The sequence below is a fragment of the Anopheles coustani genome, chromosome 3 (assembly GCF_943734705.1).
Source record: "Anopheles coustani chromosome 3, idAnoCousDA_361_x.2, whole genome shotgun sequence".
Taxonomy (NCBI): Eukaryota; Metazoa; Arthropoda; class Insecta; order Diptera; family Culicidae; genus Anopheles; species Anopheles coustani.
The window spans coordinates 29,334,923-29,360,066 of record NC_071288.1 but is presented as its reverse complement, the minus strand read 5'-3'; the positions used below and the strand labels follow the sequence as shown (position 1 = coordinate 29,360,066).

Sequence of the window (25,144 nt, the reverse complement as noted above, 5' to 3'; positions counted from 1 at the left end):
TTAATTACATCGCCCGCCCAACGCAGCGGCTTCGAGCCTTTGCTGAAAAGCCGGAGGAAAATCGTGTCGATGACTGCGAAACTAACGAGAGAAAAGTAAACACTTGGGGAAACGTTTTTTTTTTTCGTTTCCTAGTTTCGGGTTCACTCGTGATGCCGGGTTGAGCGGGTTTGCTGGCGAATGGCAGCATAAAAGGAGTGTCCAACTTGGTAGAGGTTTTTCATTTCTGCATGTGACGAGCCTATTCGACGTTCCTTAACAACTTAATTAAAATGGACTTGATTTATAAACCAATCACTTTTCTGCATGTTCCAGAATGTTATTGTTTAAGTGTTGTGTAATATATGCATAACTTTTATCGAAATAATACGAAAATGTGTCGCACATACACTGTTGTCAAAAGACCATTATCAAAACACTGTTTTTTGAGGTCCATGTCATGTCCTCTTCAGCCATCGAACATGGAAAAGTCTATACACTCTTGCATACCGGACCGCACAAAAAAAAAAAAAAATGTTACGGGAACAGCATGCAGAAAAAGTGCGTTCCTCCCACTTCTCCCGGCACTGGGAAAAGCGGAAGCAAACTCGCCCGATAATGTTCACCCGGGGTAAACAAAAGAATATGTGTGCCCGTCAACAGTTTTTCGGGAGGAACATGCAGGAGCGAGTGTACTTTGTGAAGTAGATGAACTGCTAACATGGTTTGGCTGACATGGGAAAACCACCGGCACAGTGGAGAAGGAACGAAGAGGATGGTAGGACACGCTGTCGGCGCGTATGGCGGCATAATGATGATTTGTTAAAATTGAACCGTGACGTACGCGTTTCGGTTCTCGTTTTTCCAGCCCCACGATTCCCGGCGAACGCTTGGGGGAGGGTAATGGTTGGAATGGGTGCACGGGGAGGGGGTGTTGGAGTGAAAGAAAACCCTTGCTAACCGCTGATGAGTTCGATTGTTTTACGCGGGCGGAAAATCTTCCGAAACTCTTCCTAACGAGCCCCAGGTCGTCTTGCCATGTTTCAATTCGCTGCGCTAGCGGTGGAGAAATTTTAACACACACACACACACAGCCACACATGATACCCGGAAACCGACCATTCGGGTGGCAGCTTGCGTCAGGTGAATCTAATGGCGAAGAAAGGACCACGACCAAACCGTGCTTCTACACGGCGTCATCGCGAGTAGACTCTTTCCGCCCAATACCGTAACAAAATCGAAGCGAACCGTTCGACGGCGTGCGATGATTTGCATAAATAGACGATCCGTGTGTGTGTGTGTGTGTTGGCGATGGGTAGAGGAAACCAAATTATCCTCGCTGGATAGGAATGCAATAAACCTTCCACGGTTGGGCGTGCGGTGTGCGAGTAATGCACCACCCGGTTTGGGGTTTTGAGATGGATCCGTTCGACGTTTCCAATGTTGGCGCACATTCTCACAAGAAAGGTATTCGCCGGTCGAGTTTCACTGCCGATAATCGGTGGGCTTAATTGGCGCCCACATCGATGGACGGTTACTGCGAATGGATGGTACGCTAACACAGGAATTAGATTAGATACATGTGAATCGAATGAATATCCGAATGGATCTTATGGAATGCATGCAATAGAGGCTCAACGAACACTGATAATGCCAAATGTTTACAATTTGTTCAATGCAATACTTTTTCATCGAGTCTTAAGGGAGACGCTACATTTCATACACTTTCTACATATTATTGTAATATTCTTATGTGTTTACACAAGACTTACGAAGTGTTGTTTAATTATTATCTTTCACATCTGTTATATTTTTTTGCCCTTATTTGTATCGGGTTTCCTGTACACTAAACACATGACCAATACTGAACAGGTACTTCTGAAACTTTTCACTCATTAAGTTTAAGCACTGCAGATGTTTTTCAAGGTTGATTTGATTCCCGTTTTTAATAAAATAATCTAAATTTTACATTTGACACTCAGTTTTTCTAACACAAGCAAAACAAACATGAATGATCTTTACAAGAAAACGACACATCATAAAAATGCACAAAATCTTTAATTGTGTTGAACAAACCAAAAATTGTCTACAACTTTCGGGAATTTTCACGTAAAACAATAATCATTCGTAGAAATTACGGGTTACGCGTTTTTAAGCGGATATATAACTAAGCTAACCCAAATTTAGACTCTTATACCCTTATTAGACGAAGATTTGAACTGTCATCTTTGCCTAGAACTTTACTGCCAAATCGTGTTTGACGTAAGATTCTCGCGTAAAATTCTAGGCAAAAATGACAGGTAAAATCCATGTCTAATAACCCCATTACATGGTTGTAATAAACATAAGCCTGATTCCGCGTATGTATGCATTGCCGGTCACTTCTGTAATCCAATTACAGCGAAACATGTCAAGGTGTATTCATCAAAAGTTATACAGCACAGTTTATACAACACGTTTATTAAGTTAGTTTAACATACAGGGAAAAGTTCCTGAATGAGGTATATTAAAAAGCTTCCAAAAGCATGTCAGAGTTGGAAAAATGTGTTGGAAGGATGAGAATGTGCTTAAACAATACGGAGTATGTTTTCATGCAGCTAATTTTGTTTATGATATATTAATATTAGCCAACAAATAAATGGCCTTCCTTTACACCATACGAACTATTTCGAGTTGTCTTATATCCTGTCTAATGTAAATAAGAAAAATATGTCTACGTTCACCTAGTTCAATGCCGTAATGCTTTAAATTATCCCAAAATGACGATAAAATCCATTCGTGTCACATGACGCGGTTTTGAAAAGCTGGTAAAAATAATGTGTGGCGGTGTCATAGCAAAACGTACGCTGTAATTGATCGATATAAAATGGCTTATCAATTAAAATAACCAACAGAATATGACGAAATACTATGAAATAATCGATGTTTGAAATTGCATGGGAATATATTGGATACGGTGCAGTTCACTCTTCTAAAAAAAGTACAATATCGTGTGTAGAATCGAATCGTTTCTCCACCACAATCGATCGTCAATGAAGCACACGTCCATTTTGTTGATCATCGACTCATCAACTTAAAATTTTCACCCTTCACCAAAGCAAGCAGCTCCGATACTGCCTACTACGCACCGTATGGCCGAAGTTTGCGGCCAAACCGTCTGTTTGGCAAACATTATCGAAGTTGACCGAGACCGTCCCAACGCCGGAAAAGCGGAACAGCGAAACGGTTCGGTTTGTGTCCCTCGGTTGACGGACGATTTGCGTAAATCACACACTTTCATCTACAACAAGTTCGGTCCGTCCGCTCGGTCTGTGCTCATTTCAATAATTAATCTCATCCAATCCTAGCTTTTGCTGGCCATTTTGCGGAACCGGTACACTGTCGGAGTCAGTTCCGTTCCCGGCTTCCACAAGCTCGTGCGTTGCTCTGGCTTTTTAGGGAGGAACCGTCAAAGCCGAACGATACGAACACTCAACACTCCGTCGGATTAACACACTTGCCGTCGCAATGTAACGACGGATTTCAAACTGACCAACTGGTAGGGCCTGCAATCGCAAACAATCGTCAAACAATTAACTCCCCGCAACTGCTGGCGCTTGGCCCACGGCGCACAACCGAGCTTGGACATGAAGTTACGGCGTCATCAAGGCGCCCGTGGTACTGCCGTCCCAACTTCCGGCCGAACGACCGAAATGGCCTCGCCGATCCAACTGCATCTGCATAATGAACTTCCTTTGTGGCCAACGGCTGGGCGGCCATCTTTACACCGGAAGCCACCTTCTGGACTGTCCATTTGTGCAGGTGGCCATCGTTGGCCGTGGCGACGCCAAGACGAACTTTGTGGTCCGCGGGCTGTAAAGTACGAATGAATGGCAATCACAAACTGTTTGCCCTCAGCAGGTTCGTCCCGGTACCTGTTTTTTTTCTGCCTGTTTAACGAAACAGAACGATGAACTGGCAACTTTCAACAGGCAATAAATTTGTGATGATTTGTGACGATTTGATTGCGAAGGCAACGCTCCAACCGTCCGAGGTTGATTCATGGCTGGACAAAACAGAACTCATGAAATCATTAATTTCTTCAGAAATTCGTAATTTTCAAACCACTCACTCAACAACGTCCATCGCCACTCGCTAAACCAAAGGATTCTTGTTCGCACGAAGCAGAACAGTTTTGGGCCGCAGAATAGTATCGGAACAGCTCGGGAACGTTCCCTGCCTTACCGACTGCCGATACCGAGTAAAATGGCGACGGCAAATGGTGGCCGCACCGGGGGCAAGATTATCCGTAATACTCTTTACACACTCCGCTGAAATCCCCGGGACTAAGTTGCACCGGGTGCGCGCACATTTCCATCACGGTACAGCGGTTGCCGGCTTAACGAAAGCTCCCCGGAAGCATGTATTCATGCCGGACCGGATCTGCATCCCTTTGCGGTCCAGTCCGGTGCTTGTCCAGGCGGTGTCCAGGTAGGGAGAGGGGGCGTTGTAATTGCCATTGTGCATTGGGTGTGTGGTGCCGGTGCCGGAAAGCTGATAAAATAAAACACACAACCATCGCCATGTCATGTGTATCGGTGGTACGTGGTAACACGGTATTGAAATGGAAAGACATAAAAGCCCCATCCATGTGAGTGTGGTGTAAACGGAGAAAGGCAAATAGTTTAAATATTTATGAAACGATTTTTATCCATCCTGGCATTGCGAGAATATGCGAGGGGACAGTTTCCATTCCGTGCAGGATCGGATTGTCGTTGCTTAATCTGCAAGGAAATTTTCTTTTGTTTTCAAATAGTTCTGCACGAAGAATTTAAATACGGAATGGTGAGTTTTGAAAGAGAAAAAGATTGTGATCCTTTTTTCTGACCCTTCAACCCAGAACAGAAGTATTGTTAAATTGCAGCACAGAAGCAGATCCACTACTTTTGTACGAATTGTGCACCGACTTGGACATGACTTTGCATCGCATTGTGTTTATCGGAAAATGAACAATGATGAATCGAAAGGATCGATAAGGATTTCCCGGTCCACGCAGGGTTGGATGCGGGCCAACGAACAACACCACTACTACTTCCTCGCCAACCAAGCCAACCGTCAGGACACATTTTATAGGATCGCCGACGCACGCAACACGCTGGCAGACAATTCGGTGCACGAGACACGCAGCGCCGCAAACCGCAAATTAACGGCAATTATGCAGATGGAATAATTTGTAATCTCCCACCCGCGCAACAGGTAATGATGCTCGACATCGGCGCAGATACTATTCGGTTCGGCAAACAATTGGACTGCGATAGTCTCGGGGGGGACGGTTTTGGGTCATGCCCGGCGACAGGCTGGCAGGAAGTGGATCCATTTAGCCTAGGAAGCAGGTCGGTACTTCCGGGGTGCTCAGTTTTGGACGCGGGGCATCCCTGGGCCGGGCGGAATTCGAACCACATGGGACTTGCTCGAGAGGGTTCGAGTGAACGGGAGCATTTATCCCGAGTGGTTAAATAGCGCAATCGAACGCATTTCCATTGCGAGTTAGCTTGAGGTGGATAGACCATGCCACAAAATTAAACATCCTTCTAACGAGAAAGTGACGGTTTCTTAAACAAATGCCATCTGAATAATTTAAAATATAAAAATACGCATATTAACATCTCACTCTTTTCATTGCATTTCAGTTTTATGTGCAGCATCGTTTGCATAGATTCAGGCGCATTCGACGATGAATATGAATCGGAATGAAATGGTCACCGGTGGAGGCACATTTTCCTTTAGATCCGGTATCCAATCGAGCCTAATGGACACTAGGGTGTCCGGCTGATGGAAATGGGAGCACATTGCCATTGGTCGAATCCGAATCGAACACGGAGCACAGATAGGCTGTCCAGTGTCCGGTACATTGCTCGTGGCAAACCGTAATTCAACTCGTTCCAATTCTTCACGATGGAGTTTCCATGGTGGTATACCACGCTTCGCCCCCGGATCGGGACGATTTCCCTGACACCGTTTCGATGCAACCTATACATTAACCTGGTACAAGTGAACGAGGTATAGGAATGCAAAAACAGAAAAACCAAAACGAGATGCTATGTATTTTCTGGAACGCTCCGCACACCCAACACTCAATAGAACTCGGGGGGGGGGGGGGGGAAGTGACACGCAATGCTGGAATTGCGTCCACCCAGCCTTTGGGTAACTGGAGACTGTAATCCAATTAAATGACAAATAATTATCCCGTAAATTGTGATTTAAGTCACCCCCCCGACGTTACCCTCTAGAAATTTCCGATCGTTCCTGGAAGCGTTGTTTTTCCCGAGTGGGAGGAGGGCATGAAAAAAGTAAAGGAAACAACCCGGGAATAGCCCGAACAGGTGCGAGCACCGATTTTGCGGATGGGAAGGCGTGCAACGCAAAGAAAAATCCTCGACCGATCCCAGACCCGGAATCGATAAAAACTCATTAAAAGCTATTTTTCTTCCACTCACCCTCAGGGTGACCACCACAGGGAAAAGCAGTTCGATGGGGATAAACAGCATGTCGGGATGCTGAGGAGCACAACGCCAACAGGTGCGTCAGAGAGAAAGCTTCGGTTGGAAAAAAGAGCAACAGCCCGCGAAGTACGTCGCCCAAAGGTTAGCGACGTTCTTGGAATGTGCCGATGTTGCCGAACGGGGTTTCGGGTCAGCATTCGAGGCTTGTCGCCCCTGTTGCTTCGGTCGCTGGAATGCGACGCCTCTTTGGCGTTACAATTTACGGCACGAATGCTTTGACAGTTTCCCGCCGGCAAACGATTGCACGATTCGCTGGGTGGTGGGACATTGGCGATGGTGAATACGGAATTATCCGTGACCCATGAGTCACGCTGAGTCGGGCGAAGGGGTTTGCTAATTTCGTCCGAAGTTACTCAACCGTAGTGAAGGTATCGTTCGAGCTATGGCAAGATTAATTGGTCGCATTAGGCAGGTGCAATTGATCTAACCACTGACGGAACGGATGGCATGCTCAAGGATCCTTTGTTTATGCACGACAGTTATGATCGGAGTACTGTGTCACTTTACAAACAAGTGATGTACCACAGAAAAGGATATGTATAGCCTATGTATCCTTTTATCCCCAATTTTTTTAAAATTTAATATGGAATCATTTTATTATTTTTCATGTCATCTATTGCATGTCTTATAAAACGCGTGGTGAATTTACGAATGCTGTGCTTTGATTAGAAACAGGTGATCAAACGTCACATTTTTGTGGTTTTTAAAGTTAATTTATAAAATACTGATGAACGTACATTATATATGTTGAAAGTGAACAGTGTAAAGATTATTTTGCAGAGTAGGATAATATACAGAATGGTTTTAGGATAACGGATATGGGTTAGCAAAAAGCTAAATATTTTATGATCTTTTTGCTGAAAAGATTTCATTTGGGTTTTAAAAGACTCAAATATTGGTTGGATTAAAATGAAAAACATTAACTTATTCGTCAATTTTGTTGATTAAAAATACTGTACGTGAAAACTGATTCTCTTGGAATGTTTGCAAAGATGTTTTCGCGTGAAATATGATTTTAAAAATAAGGCTTGTGGCATTTAAAAATATATAGGGATAATATTGAGGAAAAGGTAGTTTGTAATGTAGTTGAAATTTTAAAAATTTTGGATCCTTCAACTTGTAGCTGCTTGGGGGCTCTAGAACACTTAATCCGCCTCTGCTTCTACTATGCATTACGCGTCACGTAGTATAAGCACATCAAATTGGAATACTTATTGGGATTGCATAATTTAACAACAAAAGCAGAGCAAAAGCAACCAACTTTATAAGTGAACAAAAACCACTTTAAATAAGTTATTAAAGAATATTTTATGAACTCACTATTCAACAATTAATCCTTTAACTCAACTATCCTACAACCTAGGTTTGATATCTTCAGTTCAACCAGGTGAAGCAAATGGAAATTACCCTTCCTTCCAGCCAAACTTTGAGAGCTTTCATTCTACATCTTTTTTTTTCCTGCCGAATGGAGTGTTGCGATTGCACAATCGAATGCTTTATTTGGTTTAGACAAAAACTTCACAACTCCTCCCCCCCCCTTTCCACTCATTTCACCTATATTTCGACCGGTATGGTGTTTCGTTACTAAAGTTTCTAAGCCACTGAAGCCATCGTCCATCGAGGTTTTTCCCTTTTATCCTGGAACCGGGGGCTTTGGAAACCCACGGAAAACTTTTCCGTGCTCACAAAGGCTGCCCTTGTTGTTCTTGTCCGTTCTTCTTGAGTCAACATTTTCCTCCGAGCAAATGAAAGCAACACAGTGATTTGAGTTTTGAATGCAAAACATGGAAAATATATACATAGCTTGGGTGGACTATATCGTCGAGCGTTCAAAGTTTGTTAATTGAATTGAGGACGAATAGTGTTGGGGTTTTTAACGTCATAATATGGTTTGTTAAGCCTTAGGATAAGCTGATCCTGTGTTGTAATACCAGCATTTAAACATTTCTATTTTAAATGGTTTATCATTCTGTTATTTTAATTTCAAATTTGACATAGGATCCTTCCGCTCTTTCTGATCCGATGTTGGGGGAAATAATTATTATGAACTCTAAGCACCATTTTCCTCCGCTCCAAAAGCGTCAAAGACTGGCTTGGATTACCCGATGAAGTATTTGTACTTACAAAATTAAAAACACTCACTATGGCTGATTTTCTTTTTTTCCTGCAGGAAGTTGTCTTCGGTGGTATTGTACTTACAAGAACTGCTAGAAATTCACGCGTCTGGCTCTTCTTCTGGTGGACAAAAAGGGAAAACCGGGTACTGACACGTCTCGGCCTGAGATGAAGCCCGACGGACCACAAAAACCACAATGGCGGAGAGCAGGCAAATTCAAAGTGAAAGGATTATTTCACAAACTTCAAAGAAAGCACCAGATTTTTGGCTCTCGGCTCTGTGTTGTCCCGCCGTGGCAGCTCTCCAGTATATCCGCCGTTCGTCCGCTACTTTCACGCAACGATAGGTTTCAACTCGGCACTCAAACGAAGACGGTAGGTAAGGTAACTAATGCTTCTTCAAAGGGTGGTGTGAAAAGGTGTGAGCTGGAGGTGAAGAAAGGTGGAAGAAAGCGTCACGTCTTAGCGTAAAAGCACCCGACCGCAAGCTTTGGGGCCAGCACTGACGCGAACGAGGAATCGAAACTGCAAATGAACGCATCCTCGCCACCTCCACACAAGATGGTGCTGGGTTAGTTCGTAGCGGACGAATAGGTTAAAAGGTGGTCAACCTTTACGAGAGGCAGAGGCCAAAAGGGCACCACTCATACCTCCCCACCCCCTCCCCCCTCCCCGCCTCCCCATCCCTTGGCCACCTCACCAGGGAGTAGAAAGTAGTGTTCGCTCCACCACAATTTCGTTGTTCTGGACGAAAACTGACGATTTCGTACACCGATTCCGGTTCGTAATCGTTATTGGAATGAGAAATGAAACGGTTAATAATTTATCGCAGGCCCAACGCCGCAAAACATGATTAGAAATTCATGGGAAAATAAATGTTTTACACTAAAACCCGCCCCGGAAACTGGGGCGAAGACATTTTCGGGGAAGGAAAACAAACTGCGTCCGGGGCGATGGGGAACCCGTAGATAGTCTGTTGCCGAGAGGTGTGGAAAAGCCGGGCCCCCAGGATATCCAGCTGTACGCCATCCGGAACCATCGCTACGGGCTGGAGCTGTTGTAACCAATTGCAAAACTATTTATTTATATATCTAGGGATGAATTTGCTATTGCACAGTACGCGCATTTTGGCTCGGGAAAATGATTGCGGAAGAGCTAGGAAACTGACTTCCATTTCCTGTGGTTTGTGGTGTGAAGAGGAAAAAAAAACTAGCCGTAAGAAAATAAACCAGCAAAAAGTTTCCTCTTTGGGAAATTTCATCACACCGTGTGAGTGGAAAATGAAAATAGTGATGCGGCTGAAACGAGCGCTCGAACTTCCCGTTCGCCCGGCGAACATGGAAACACTTCCCTGGACACTATTTCCACCGGGAGACACAAACAAATCCAACGAAATAACCACCGGAAGTGCTTTGGGGATGGTCCAGCTGCTACTCCATCGGGTTTTCACCGTAACTTGATTCGATTTGGGGCGAGGGTCCGGGAAAACCGGTTTCCGAGAGGTGACCGTGCGCTCGCAATACTCGCCCAGTACTTTCCCAGTTCTTGCCCGGATCCAGGTGATCCCTCGACGTGGGGTGGCCTACGCCAGGCATGGTGGAAATGGCCGTAGATTTATCTTCCTTAGTTTCATCTTGGTTATCATTTTTCTCGTTTTATGGCCAGCGCCCCTCCAGTGTGGCAGGAGACGCTTCCCTAACGTCTTTTGTTGGTCAACGCTGTCTGCCAAAGTGCGCACACAAACTCACAAACACACACACACCGATCCGTAACAAGAAACACCCTTTTGATGCTCTTCCGGCCAGCGAAACAAATGAAACGGCATTGGTGAATTTCATGAGGGTGATATTTTACGGAAAATTACCGACCGTTTTCACCGTCGCTAGGTGATAACTTTGGTCCGTTACATGCCATAACGGTGGCGGTCTTCCACTAGACGAACGCTCCCGTGCGGGGAAGAAAGGGTTGCAGGTTTTCTGGTGGCAAAATACTTTTCCATCCTTCCGTCATGAAATGACAATACGGAGCATCGATAGATAGGTGGGAATCTGCGTCGCAACGTGAACGTACCCCGGTAATCGTTAGTCATCCGGTTAGTCATGGAGAAGTAGTTTCATTACGTGATTTGGTCGCCGAAATTCGACCACAAAATAGGAGTCGTTGAGAGTTTTGGCACGATACGTCAAATTACATATTCCAAACAGCAAGATATTCAGATTATTTTCCGTTTCCGTAACTAAACTGTAGCTTACGAGTTGTTCAGTTATGGTATAAATTGAAAGTAGACATACTAAAATTGGGAATTCATTACTTATGGCGAAACTGGTTTTATACTACGTCATTTACTCAATCACGAAGGGAAATATAAAACAACTCACAGAAAACACATCTAAATCGCAAATTATTTTTGTAGGTAAAGCTCATATGTTTAGAGGAGTGTTGTAAATCAAAACCTGAGTAAATCCAAATTAAAAATATATCAATTTTAAGAATGTCAAAGACAATAAATAAATATACACAATAAATAGACAAAACTGTAATGGTCAACTGAAGCTGTAACGCATTTTTTTTAGTCTAACAGAAGCTCAAATTTAATAAATTATTAGGTATTTAAAGCCTTTGCAATATCTTTTATAATGTATCTCAAAGCAGATGATTACGCTGGTAACGATCGTTGTAGATTAAAACTGTCCTTTTGAACGATCGTGGCGCTAAATGGAGGCGCATGGTGTTTCAGGTGGAATATGATCATTTTTATATGAATGCATTTTAAATAATAAATTTATTAATTGAGTTTTTAAAATATTATCTTTTGCTAAAATATCTTTTGCATGTGTCGGGATATTTAGCACTAAAAACGTGTTGACAAAAAATATTTTTTGAAGATTTTTTTTAATTAAAGCAAGTGTAGCACCAGGCGCCTCCATATTTGATCATGTCACATGCTTGTATTAATCAGAGCCCAAAGGTCTGCATGACTTTTTTTTATGATACTCGAAGAGTGCGATTGGTTCTGAGTTTACTTAATCGCAGGTAAAAATCATTTATTGACACACGATGACGCATATTTTCATGGTGGGGAAAATACGGAAATGTTTCCATTTGAAATTAGAAGCCGAATTTTACTTCCCGTTTCTATATTTGCACATCCACCTCCCAACGCTATGTTGCTTTCCCAATGTCGGGCAATACCTTTCGCAACATTCAACATTCAGGGTTTATTTTTTACCCTCCACTTGCGCGAGTTCTACCAGTTTTATCAACTTCCATTGCCCATTTCTTGCGAGTTACGACCGTATTCCCAGCGCTGCCATATTGTTCCGAATTTCCCGGTGAATAATTAATGCAATCTTACAGCATAACGATGGAGTTTTCGGTGCGCAAAAACCCCTCGCAGGCGGAATCACTCAAACGTGTGTGCACGCAAATACGCTCTCTCCGGCTTTCGCGCGCGCGGATCGTCCTCGTTGTCGATTTGTGTGTGTGTTTTTTTTTCTTTTTCTTCTTTGTGTGTGTGTGTTCACCCACCCCCCGTTCTGTTTGTAGCCCGAGCAACCAGATCCAGACGGTGGTGCGCACACCGAAAGAGAAAATTGATATATGCATGATACAGAGATTTATGAACCCCGGGGCAGCTCGGGGCGCTCGAGAACCGCGAATGGGAAAAGCTAGCGCAAGCACCTGTAGCGAGCTGTGTGTGTGTGTGTATGTGGGTATTTGGTGCGTGATTTTTTGGGTCCCTATTTTTTCAATTTCCTTCCTTGCGCCATTTCCATTACAATTCATCTCCTGTTTGACTTACTGCTGGTGTCGTTCGGGCGGGGCGAAAGAACAAACACGGGGCAAAGCATAGCGGCGAAGGAAGGATTGATAAAATAATCACGACTGTGAGTGGGTGGAAAAATTTCGGGAGATTCCTCCGTTGGCTTCGCTTACGCACACGCGAGCACCGTGCGTTAGGGAAATTAAAGAAATCACATCCATTTTGGCCAACGTACAGCAGCGTGAAAAGCAATGCTTCGCACAGCCCGGTTTATTCATGGCCAACTTTTCCACCCAAAAATTGGAAGGAAAAAATAAAGCTAATGTGCACCATCGAAATGATACATCAAAAGCCCGAATGGCGAAGTGCTCGAGTCGTCGAGAACCCTTTTCCAAACCCGGGCAGCTGTACCGGAGGCCCAAAAGTCAATCGGTTAGATGCCAACCCCGTTTGCCAAACGTGTGTATCCGAAGGCGAACGGATCCGATGATGTCGATGTAAGTAACGCTCGAGCGCACCATCCCCAAAGGAGGTTGACGGGGGAACGGGATTATTTTTAGCCGCTTGCTTTCCCCCCGAACCGAGTTCGATTTTCCCGCATCGGATGAGCTAGCAGGCCCCGAACGCTCGAGTTTACAAGGGTGACGAGCGAAAGGGTTCTCCTGTTTTGTTTCACGTGAGTTTTGTTGGAATACTGTTTTGCTTCTCGATTCTTGCCCCGTGGCTGGCTTGGCCCGAGAAAAGTTTACCCCACCGTCCCCCGGGCATGTGGTTCGTCCCGGCATCCCCTTTTTTTCCTTTGCGGAAAAGAAAAAGTCACCCCCGTCGGGCGAAGGTGACTGCCGGGCTGGAGGGAGCGATATCGATCCGGTTTACTTGCTGGCAGGATAATCGGCACCGATCTCCTACGATGCGTCGGATAAACGCGACTGAGAGGGAGCGACCCAGCGCTGGGGGGTGAGCAACCAACAGGGGGTGTGAATATCGCAAATCCCTACGCCAAACCCCTTCCGCCGGCAGCAAAGCAACAGGGTGACAATGGCGTCCATGCGCAACACAATCAAACGAAAGTTTCTTCTCCCGACCCGCTTGGAAGCTGGTGCGGGCAGCGGGAAAGGAAACGGAAATGGATCGGAAACTCGTCCTCGTGTGCCACTTAGAGGACGTTGAACATCGGGTGATGGGGTTTGGGATTAATTTAGCATGCACGGGGGAAGCAGAGGGACGCCATCGTTCGGGCGAGTGAATCGATTTGCAAAAAAAAAAGAGAAAAGCGGCTCGCTGATAATCATTGTGACAGTTGTAGGTTAAACATGGTGCAGTCCAATGTAAAGACATCCCTGAATGGATGGCAAAAACCTTCATATCTATGAACAGGACCGCCCGGGAAAGGCATCGGGATGCAGGACGTCGAGCTTTTGTTGAAACAAATGCAATATTTTATATTAAAATAAAATAAATCTTCAAAAGAAAATCGAAGAATTAATCCTATTCAGTACTTTTATGTAATTAACAGATGGTTTCTGCTATGCTTCGCAATAGTTTGAGGAAATGTTTCCAGAATTCTTTTACTGGTTTTAAAACCGTAACTACTTGATGATGTTCGGAAATATATAATACAATTATGACATTTGTAGAAGTAAGGAAAATATTATCAATTTTAAGGGTCTTTGGGTGAAAATGTAGTAGTATATTTAATTGAATAAGCGTATTGGTGGGTTTGATCAAACTTTTGATTTGAATACTTTTGATTTATTTTAACCATAAGACTATGGAACAATTTCAATGTGACCATGGAACAATTCCAATAATTAAATAAAAAACCTTTAAAATGCTTCTTCCACATACATTATTTACATTAAATATTCATCTACGAATCGTGCCAGTTTACCACGTTGGAAAAAGGTTACGTACCTGTTTAAGTTGCAATGTTTCTGCCCACCTGATCCTGGCGTGACTTATGGCAAATCCTACCAAACCGTCCTATACACACTCAAGCACCACACGACCTGCTCAAGAAACGCTTCTCACGGAAGGATGGTGGGAGGATGGCTGGTGGGTGGCGGGAGTGGGTTAATTACACAAATACCAGCGTCCGCCGTCTCGGGCCATCTAGCCGTAGATTAATCGTTCGCGCACACGCAGCAAAAAACAAAACCATCGACCACCAAGGATACCCCCGGATGCATCGAAACCGTTTTCAACCCCGCTGCAGTGCACCACTACCACCACCACCTCGCTCCGGCCATATGGGGCAAAGTGGGAAACAAATGGGGTCGATGAGTGGGAAAGCTGGGTTTTTTTTCTTTCTTCGGTTTCACCACGAGCTACAGGTAGGAAAGGATAACACATACGCTTGTGCAATTGGGGTTTTCCACGCCAACGCTTGTCTATTGTTCCGCACACGAATTGATCAAATCACCGCACGTTTGTCTTTTGTTCAAAGATAATTTAAATGCGTGTAGGAAAAAAAAACAAATTCCCCAATCAATTTCCGAATCTGGGAAAACGCACCACCGGATCGGTTTTACGCGAGCAACAACTAAACCGACGGATAGTCAGACAGGAGACCGTTCCACGCGGCCGCGTGTGTGAGTGGAGTCCTTTCCCCCTCTTCCGCTCCACGTGTGCGTGTACTAAAAATGTGCGCGTGTGTGTGTTTCACTGGCACAAACAAAAGGAACGGACCTAAACGGTGGAAACGGATATCGCCGCTTGTTGCGTTTGGCTTCACTTGTTTTCCGCACACACTTAGTTTTGCTCCACTCAGTAGGTTTTGCGTTTTTTTTTGTTGTTGTCGTTGTTCCACTCGTTTGTGTGTTCGATGGTAGGTTTTTCCGCACGGTTTTGTTTGTGTATGCACGCCGCAGACGTCGTCCGACGTGACGGTGTACGTGCGCAAGGCGATGATAAGAGATACGGAGGGTAAACGGCTACGGACACACACTCGCACACATACACACGCACACACTGACGTAAAGTGTAAGTTATACTCGCCTAGGATACACGCTGCGGTGTGCTCCTGCGGGTGAAACGGTTCCAAGGGGAGGAGGGGCAGAAATTCCCGGGGCGAAATGTGATCCTTTTTTCCTGGCGTTGGATTCGCGTGTTGTTTTTTTTTCTTTCTTTCTTTGCGTTACACGAAAGTTTGCCTCGAACAGTTTGATGTCACCGAGCGGTCGATAGCAACAGCTGCAAGTTGGTCGATATTTCAGCCCAACGAAAATCACCTCGAACGAAGGAGGTTTTCCGTGCCTTTTTCCACACTCTTCACGACACAACAAGTGGCCGCCCAACTTACCACAGCCGAAGCAAGACGATTGAGCGTCTCGTGTTTGTCAGCATTGCACTGTGGGTGGCTTTGGTTCCTTTGTTCGCCAGCAGAGCCTACTCGTCCTTTTTTTTTTGCGGTGCACTACGTCAAACGTCTCGGTACGATTATCCTGTTGCACACGGGTGCTTGCCGTCTCTTTCTGCTCCACGGCGCACTCTTTATAGGCTACTTTCCTTCCTGCACACACACAGAGAGATATATACAACACACACTCTTTTTGCCTGTCGCTGTCAATCACCTGCTAGTAAGGATTTCTTTTATTTTCACCCTTCTGGTAAGCTCTCTGTTTTGACGCTTTTCCTTACGACGAGGCGAGATTTCGGACGCCACTGGACGTGAGTATCACGTGCATCTTTTTTACCGCTTTTTGATTAGCAAACTTTCTACCCACGGAATTTACGGTGGACGCGTCTGGCCGTCAGCGAGTGTATTATTGTTTTGCGTATGTATGTTTTTTCGGCTCGCCTGCTCGCAACAGTTCGTCCTGTCAGTTGACAGGCTAACCCTAACCCTGCCGTGTGCAAGGTGCAGACGCGGCTCGCACGCACACAGCGACACGCGCGGAATGCTGTCACCCTCCCGCGGGGTGGCGGCGTGTTGGGTGGTGGGAAAATCCACCAACACACGGGCGCGCGTCACTTGCGGGAACGGTAAACTCACAACAGTTGCGCTGGTGGAAGGACGGGGACCGAGGCCTATTCTGTCACAACGAAATTATCGTAGGGCGAAGGAAAATGTTTTCATGTTTTGATTCTACTATTCCGAAGCAGCGTCGGCGTTGCGTGCACTATAAGGGACGGTTGCATTGTGCAGGATGTTTTGCATCCCACGCTGGACACATCAAACCGTTAATTACAATCGTCCATCCTATGGAAACTCGTGTTACAGGAAGGCTACGGAGGAAACCAGTCGATGCGTTTCGCCAACGATGCCGTTACACGGTTTTACGGATAGATGACGTCAATGCTGCAGCACTGGCACAACAACAGCGGGCTGCTCAACAGCGTTGGCAAACACAGCCCTACCTGGCGCTGCAATCCGGTAGATTCTCCGTTCGTTCATTGATTTTCCACGGCGGAAGCTCATGCTTCACGGCAGCACGGCAAACCCGGTTGCAAGACGGAAACCACTAGCATGTTCCTAGCCATCTTTGAAGCACGGTAAATGATGTGGTATTTGGGGTAGTTTTTGTTTGTTTATATGTTAACACGGTCGGAAACAATGCACAAAGGATTCAACATGAAATGGATGCAAACTGTACGGTACTGTTTTCCTTCCCGATGGGATTTTGACATTTCCAGCTTGCGTGTAGTGGTAACGGCATAACCCCGCTATTTCAGGCATCCTTCTGGTAAGATGTTACACACACACACACACATACACACACCAACGCACTGAATGGAAATACTAGGATGATAAGTGGATGTTTTCCTGGGGCTATTTTTCCAATCCGTCATCTTTCATCGTTAGTATTATTTCTAAATTTTATTCCTAGAAATAATCCATTTGGTTTTGTTATTTCAAATATAAAATGTTTTTGAAAAACAAAAGTATTCATACAACTGACCGCTTGAAAAGTGGGCAGCTGCGCAGTCGAGCAGTTTTCCACGAGAAGTGATTGCTCGCGATGGAAGCACCATCTGGTGGCCGGTGTCGGTGGTGCTTGGGAAAAATCTGGGAAAACAGAACAGTGTGCCGCCCACACCAATGCTATTTTTGTCACGTGGTATGATCGTACATGTTGAATGCAGTGATGATCTGAAAGGACTGCTTCTTCACAAAGCTGCAGAAAGAAGAAATGTTAACGAAATTTCGTTTTGAGCGTGTGATTGACAACCGATAATACGTTCGTAAAATAACTTTTTGTAAACGAAATGACAAAACGATCTTTGGCTATAGATCAAGATCGGATCCATAATTGCAAAGTTTTGAACATCATTTCAATCTCATATAAAACAATACAATACAGGCAAGTAAATCCATGGAATGTTTTATGGTTATGTAAAATAATCATAAAGCCATAATAAGCGACTGTAATTTGATAGCAATGGCTCCAGAGAGGATCGAACTCACGACCTTCGCGTTATTAGCACGACGCTCTAACCAGCTGAGCTATGGGGCCTGTTGCATGCTAGGATGGTAATTAAAGAAACGGGAGCATTTTAAAGCATTTCTATTAATAAACAATTTTAACACTTTTTTGACGGGAGACGACGATCTTGTTCTGCATTTGACTGAACGTTGTATAAATTGAGTATTTCCTTTTTTTGATCATTTTATTTAGCATTGTCTTCATTCGTTTATTTCGTCACTAAGTTGCCTTTTATGATTGGCTATAATTTTCCTTGTTCCTGTGACATATTATTTGCAATAACTGTAAAATTTATAAATTTCCTACTCTCGGTACATCACCTTTTGGTTCTGAAGAAAACGAAAACAACATGAGATTAACTAAGCAGGAGCTTTTTTGGCATTGTAGTGATAAATATACTAAGATCAGGTACGCTCAGCTAGGTATCACATAGGTAACAAGCGCCCATCGCCATAGTGTTAACATTTTGTTTCCCAATAACAAAATAGACCTTTTGAAGAGATCACATAGTTTCTGTAAAACATTACAATATAATTAAATTAAATAAACTGCAAACCCGATCACAACCAAACCTCAGATGTTTTCACGTATGGAGAAGATCATTATAAAGCGTTTATCTTATATAGAAGTAAAATAAGACTTCTTGGCTCCAGAGAGGATCGAACTCACGACCTTCGCGTTATTAGCACGACGCTCTAACCAGCTGAGCTATGGGGCCTGTTGTTTAATTACTGAGAATAGTATAAATTGATGACATATGAATGATTCTTATAAAAGACGACCAAATACAAAGTACAATGATTGGAATGGAAAATAATAACCCCAGCACTGGTACGGTAAAGTAACAGGATGAAATTTAATAATAATAGCTAATGATTAAATATTTTGTTGGTTTGTTTCAGGTCAAATTCATTTTTCAAAAAAATAAAAAAAATTAAATTGTGACGATACTTATCACAAAGCGTACGCATAATTTACCTAATATAATTTAACTACAATTGGATTGAAGTAAATTACATTAACTTTAGTATCATACATACTTTAGTAGTATGTAAATTACCAATTTACTGATTGCCTATGTTTAATTTATTTGAAACTTAAAATAAAGCTCTCTTTGGCTCCAGAGAGGATCGAACTCACGACCTTCGCGTTATTAGCACGACGCTCTAACCAGCTGAGCTATGGGGCCCGATATATGAACTGGATTGTGGTACAACTATGTGGAGTGAAGGCACAATGATTATATTGAAACACGATCTAGACATTGTATATTTTGTTTGATGTTTTTAATTTCAAGTGATGCATGACTAAACCTATCACAAAAGTAGTAACCTTCCTTTCGACGCCACTAAGCTTTGGGTCGTTGCACACGAGATAACCAGCCGGTGTTCAGATAAGCCCTCCGCCAGATTATTTCACTCGACTGCCTCACTTAAGTCGATTACCTGTTCGCTTGAAGTACGGCGCAAACCAACACAATCGTTGCGAAAATTTCAATCGAGGGATTTGATATGGTAGAGGGGGAAAAAAAATCCCATCTCGGGAGGGCATTAGACAGAATCAAATGCACGTTTGAGTGCCTGCCCCGCTTGATGGTATGAATTATTTAGCATCGTGTGATGTCATGTTGTTTACCAGCGGCTTAAGATTTGTGTGCCAGAAATCATAACTTACATAATGGCTGGGCCACAGATCCATCAGCGTCGTCGTCCTCATCATCATCATCATCATCAGCAACATCATATCGTGCGTCTAAAAAGGTATCCCTGCGTTTCATTAGTATGAATAAATGATTGGCTTATCGGAAGTGTGCCTCGCATCAACGGTGGAGCTGAAGGAGGAGGAATTTCCGGAACTTGTGGAATTCCATGCATTTTTTAAAAGCCCCGCGTTCGCCAAAACATCGACGGGGCGCAGCAACCCGGAGAAGGTTGGTGGTTCAGAGGGAAAGATCAATTTTGAGCTCAGCTTGACTTTCGTTGAGATTTAAATAAATAACGTCGAAGCACCGATGTTTGCAAAGCTCGAAGCAACGGAGCGTAGAAGTATAATGAAACAATTGGAAAAAAGGAAGTTTGAAATGGAAAAATAAGCAAAGGAAGTACCAGATAGAATTCAATTAAAACTTTCCACTGACCACCCGGTTCATTCCGGATGTTGTCCATGCTGCTCGAGTAGCTTGTTTGAGACGCTAGCTAAGATTTCGTGAACGCTGCTCGAAAGGGTTGTAGAAATAAATAACAAAAAACTGTTTCAATACGACACCCTGGTTTAAGCTTGTCCAGAGCAGTACAACTTCTTCAGAAAGGATCGAAACAAGAAATATTTCCTCCACTAGGATCAACACACACACACGCACACACTCTTCCCTGGTGCCTGTTGCAAAATAATCGGTGACGTCCGGGAGTTACACAAACCTGGACGCCTGCCGTATCAGTTTCTCTGTCTGCTGTCTAGCTTTCCCCCGTCCCGTCCCGGCTGCGGTGGATGTGTTTAATCAATTTTAGTTTAATTAAAATTCACTTTACCGAAACCGGATTAAAACTTGAGCGGCACAACGGGCGTGCGACGAACGGGTTGGAAGTTTGTTTGATTTTTGTTGGTTTTCCTCCCCATTTGCGGATCACGAAGGGACTTTCTGATCACGTAGCTTCTTACCGCAAACCGCTTACCGGGTCGGGAGTCACACTTTCCGCCCTTTCGTTGGTTCGTGTAAACGTCAGGCGGTTCGTTCACGTCCGAACGGACAACTAGCGTTGTTGGTGTTGCTTAAGTGGTGATTTAAATTAAGAAACAAAGGAAAATCAATTTGCTGCCAATCGGAAGGGGCAAGCGAGCGCATCGGTATCAAGACTCCGTGGCGCAACGGTAGCGCGTCTGACTCCAGATCAGAAGGTTGCGTGTTCAAATCACGTCGGGGTCAACTGAGAGAGGTTTGCGCATTGAAAATATGATGATATACAGAGATGCACAAGCAGATTCTTTTGTTTTCCAACAAGTAATGCAATATTTGCTGATGCACAAGCAGATTCTTTTGTTTTCCAACAAGTAATGCAATATTTCTTTCATTAAATTTCATTATTTGCCATGAAATATTTAGAGTTGGTTCAAGACACGACTGAAATGTGCATATTTTAAATTATAACATTTTTGAAAACCAAACGGGAGAAAAAGAAAAAAAGTGTTTCTCCTTCGAACCGGATTTGAACCAGTGACCTATGGATTTCTACTGACAGCTTTGCTCATCTACAGTCCACCGCTCTACCAACTGAGCTATCGAAGGTTGTTGACAGCGGAGTGACAGATTGCCCCGTGGTTCGAGCTGCAGAGCAACTGTATACCATCCTTGATCAAGTAACTAACCATCGACAGCAAACACCCGGTCCTCTTATCGCCACACCGGCACAAGTCTGATCGGAAGAAGTTGTTAATTAAAATGTTTGAATACACCGGACTTTCAGGGTAGTTGCGCAAGTAAACATAATTGATTACCCCGTACCCCGTGTGGCCGCGGCGAAACCGCGTTTCCATCCGCGATGGAGCTTTGTAGAACCAAAGGAAAATGGAAGCGCAAAAAGAAAAGACTAGCTCAAGCATGCTCGTGGCGAAGGGTGGAAGAAAATGGCTTAATTGGTAAATTGGTTGCAGTTTTATTTTATTTATATCGAAAAGTTTAAATCCCCACCGGTCGGATAATTGGAACGCAGTTGGTAATCGTGTTGGCCGCGAGTCAGCAAAGGCTAGCTTCGGGGTTTACCTAACGCACAGTGGTCGAATAGGTAGGCTACCGGATAATTCTGATTGAAGAAAAATGGTGGCATTTTCATTTTAGAAAAAATATTAAATGTGTGTTTTCACAGATTGTTTTTAGATTTGTTAAATCAGTTTCAAAATTTTCCATAAAAGGATGGAATCTTTAAGCCATCTCGTTCTTCGAAGGATTCAAAATAATTTACAGAAATAAATCTAAATCAATGTGTCAATCGTTTGTTATTCCACCGTAAATTTTCGTTTAAGGGTAATAATATTGATGTACCCATTTCCAATATGGAAAGCCACATTATTCCTTCGTCGTTCGGCACTTTTAAAGGCTTCTATATTGCATAACTTCAGTAAGGACTGATCATCCTTTCTTTGCCTCGCAAGATAGCTGCATCCAATTACCGTCAGGAAGCAGAAAAGTTTCTCCATAAATCCCCTACCATGCTCTTCAAAACTATTGCCGATACGTATAACTGCATAATCTGCGTTATCCGGATCACCCAGACATGGGCAAACGCCTTCGCCCCGAGAAAGGAGAAGGCGAGGAAAACTACGATACTATGAATGCGCAATAAACTACGTCGTCGATCGGGTTGTCTCGTTGGACAGAATGGGGATGAGCTCCGGGGATTTATCTTTACCCGTCGGCTGTAATTCTCCGCTTTTGGGGGAAGGCGATTCGGCATCGGCGGTCCGCGCCGCGTTAGTGTCGTTGTTGTCGTTGCACGGGATGTAATTGAAATTCAGAAGATTAAACACTAATTATTCATTCATTGAATCAACTACGCCCACCTGTGAAGGGTCGGGGTTTGCCAACCAGGACTCTCCTCATGGACCTCTGGATCCGTCTGAGTATGGTGTGTGTCAACCCGGTGGCCACGAGGGCCTCCGCTGACGGATGGCTGTCGTGGCCGCTGACAGCACAAATGACGATGACGATGGTGATATTTCAACTCTGTCAGCGCCGGCGGTGGGAAATAAATTAATTTCCAATTCAGCACCCACCCGCGCCCGGACCGTGGCGGGGTGCGGGAACTTACAAGGATTCGGTGCGCGGTTCGGTGTCACATATTCGTCCGCGCGTGTACATAAAACCGGGCGGGAAACACCTGTTTCTTCGGAGGGCCGCTTCTGGGCCGGCGAAAGTTGGCGTCGCTGCTGGCGGTCGCTCAAATCGGCTTTGATTTCTAACATTTTCCATGTAAATTGCAACCGGGTACGGGGGCTGCACAACCGCCTCATTCGCATATGCATAAGCGGAACATAAATTCCCAGCGTTTCCGGCGTGGGACATACAGGTTTTCATGTTTCGATTTTCATTCACGGTTTTTACATTCCAATTCTATCTGCGGCTCGCACAACGGGCCTTGACCATACCACCATTGGCAACGGTTCGGTCGGGGAAGGGGTTTGGGCAGTAAATTTAATTAAACACCTATTCAGGCTGGCATATTTATCATCGTACGTGTACGCTCCGAGCCGGCACGGGTCAACTTTATCCTTTCGTCGGTAAGTCCGGCTAGTCGGAGCTGCCGAACAATCTCCTGAGATTTGCGACGAAATGTTACCGTAATTGGAAGCATTGGCCGGAACCGGTCGGGTCGGATGTTCCGCAGTTGACGCAATTATACCCGGTCGTATAAGTGAAAAGCAATTCCTGCGCGAACTGGCAATGGTACTGGGCACGGGAAATCGTTCACCGTTGGAGAGTTCCATTGTGAAATCGGTGGAAAATCGGTCCGACCGGGTAGCAAGGATCAACCGGTCGGGTAATTCGATGAGGCTATGCTCGCTTTGGTTCGGTACGGGGTCGTTCGCAACCGTATTCCGGAGGGGTTATAAATTCATTTTGGCTAATAATATTATTTTATCATCACCTACGACCGGAAGCATGAAGGCTTAGAAAGATGCGGGGAAAGAGGTTTCGCAAGATCATGACCATTTGTACTGGTTTCAGATAAAGGTGTGATGATGGTTTGAAATAAAGAAAATTAAACGCAATTGTAACCACAATTAAGTTATGGCAAAAGGGGAAATGAAAAGAATAAGTGAGAAGTTTTCTGGGACAATGAAAAATATTTTGACAAGTAGTTAATGGTATCATTAAAACTACACATTTTGAAAAATTGTGTTTTTGCAGAATAATGAATATGTTTATTACTTAAAAATGAATTAAAAATAGGATAAAAACGAATCAGATCAAAAGGGCAATCTTAGCTGTCAAAAAATAGTTCAAAAAACAAAACCAAAAAACATTTTATCATGTTTAATAACTAACACACTTATCAAGCAAAATAATGCACAGCGCTGTAAATAGTATTCTTCCTGAAAATAAATCTCTTATGATTATATCACTTAATGTGTAAAATACTTTTAATGCAAAGTTGGACATAATACGTTTCGATCATTTTCAGATTTGAATTTTCCATTTTGAAATTTGGTATAATCTGTAGTAGAAATATTTTTTATAGACTATTCCTAGTAGTCTAGAGACAAACAATCTCGGACAACGAAATAAAAAGGGGATAAACAACATGTTTAGCATTGAATACATTTTCAGAGGAACGAAATCCATGTTTTTCAGGGCATGTTGCCGAAGTCGTAGGTACACAAGGTAAATTAATTTCATTTAAATTCTATTGTATCCGCTACAAATCGATACGCTTACATTCCTAACCGAACACCTTCTTGGTCGACTAGCCGAGTAGTGCATAATGCCGGGGTAGTTCACATCAATTAAGAACGTGCACGACAACGGTAAGACAACGATCAGCATCGGCAAATGAGCGGCATAAGCATCCACAGGGATTCCAGCCAGTTCTCCCGCCTACGTGAAACCCACCACACATTGCATTCCCAACCCGGGCACAGGAATTGAGCAGGAATAGTTCAATTATTTTTAATGAATTGAATCACTGCCGGCAACAACCGTACCCGGTTCGGCTCGTCGGGATCGGCTGAGAAGGTGCTTGGCGAACCAGATTGCAGCCCGGTTTTCCCGACGATAGGCCAGCACTGGCAAAATGGCCAATTTAGCCCCGGTAGGCGAAGGCACGTCCGATATGCAACAAGTACCCAACCATTCCGCCCGACAAGTCCGACGAGCTAATTGTGCCACAAATGGACGACTCGCCACACGGGATCATTCGTCGGGATTCGTGGGGAGGTATTGGGGGAAGGGGTGGGATGGGAGATTCAAAGGGTTGCAAGCAAATTCTATAAAAGGGCCACACCAGAATCATCCTCCCCGTAGACGATCAATGTTAGCATTTTAAAAGAAAAAACCGAACCATTTTAAAATGTCACCAAAGTGAACTTACTGGAGAACGGTCCTATCGAGTTGGAACTTACCTTTCTCTTCATTTCTATGGTCCTTTTTCCATCATGCTGTTTACAGGCCATATGCTTGTGTTTATGGCAGCTATTGTGACGGTATTTGTTGTGGACAAAAACCGGGCGACCTGCGGTTTGTTCGTTACCTTTTCCACCTTGATGCTTTTTCCTCGACCGGACCTTGTTCTTCGTTGCATTCGAGATTGGCGTTGAGAGCAAAACTT

General features: G+C 44.1%; 5 non-coding genes across 5 annotated transcripts; 1 reads left to right on the top strand and 4 right to left on the bottom strand.

Moving 5' to 3' along the window:
• Positions 1–17,781: 17,781 nt before the first annotated feature.
• Trnai-aau (transfer RNA isoleucine (anticodon AAU)) lies at positions 17,782–17,855 on the bottom strand. Its single transcript has one exon. It is a non-coding gene; the product is annotated as a tRNA-Ile (tRNA).
• Positions 17,856–18,469: 614 nt separating this feature from the next.
• On the bottom strand, positions 18,470–18,543 carry Trnai-aau (transfer RNA isoleucine (anticodon AAU)). Its single transcript has one exon. It is a non-coding gene; the product is annotated as a tRNA-Ile (tRNA).
• A 397-nt stretch (positions 18,544–18,940) lies between these two features.
• Positions 18,941–19,014, bottom strand: Trnai-aau (transfer RNA isoleucine (anticodon AAU)). Its single transcript has one exon. It is a non-coding gene; the product is annotated as a tRNA-Ile (tRNA).
• Positions 19,015–20,676: 1,662 nt separating this feature from the next.
• Trnaw-cca (transfer RNA tryptophan (anticodon CCA)) lies at positions 20,677–20,748 on the top strand. The gene has a single exon. It is a non-coding gene; the product is annotated as a tRNA-Trp (tRNA).
• Positions 20,749–21,013: 265 nt separating this feature from the next.
• Trnay-gua (transfer RNA tyrosine (anticodon GUA)) lies at positions 21,014–21,108 on the bottom strand. Its single transcript has 2 exons — positions 21,072–21,108; positions 21,014–21,049 (listed from the first exon to the last, which is right to left on the bottom strand). It is a non-coding gene; the product is annotated as a tRNA-Tyr (tRNA).
• Positions 21,109–25,144: the final 4,036 nt, after the last annotated feature.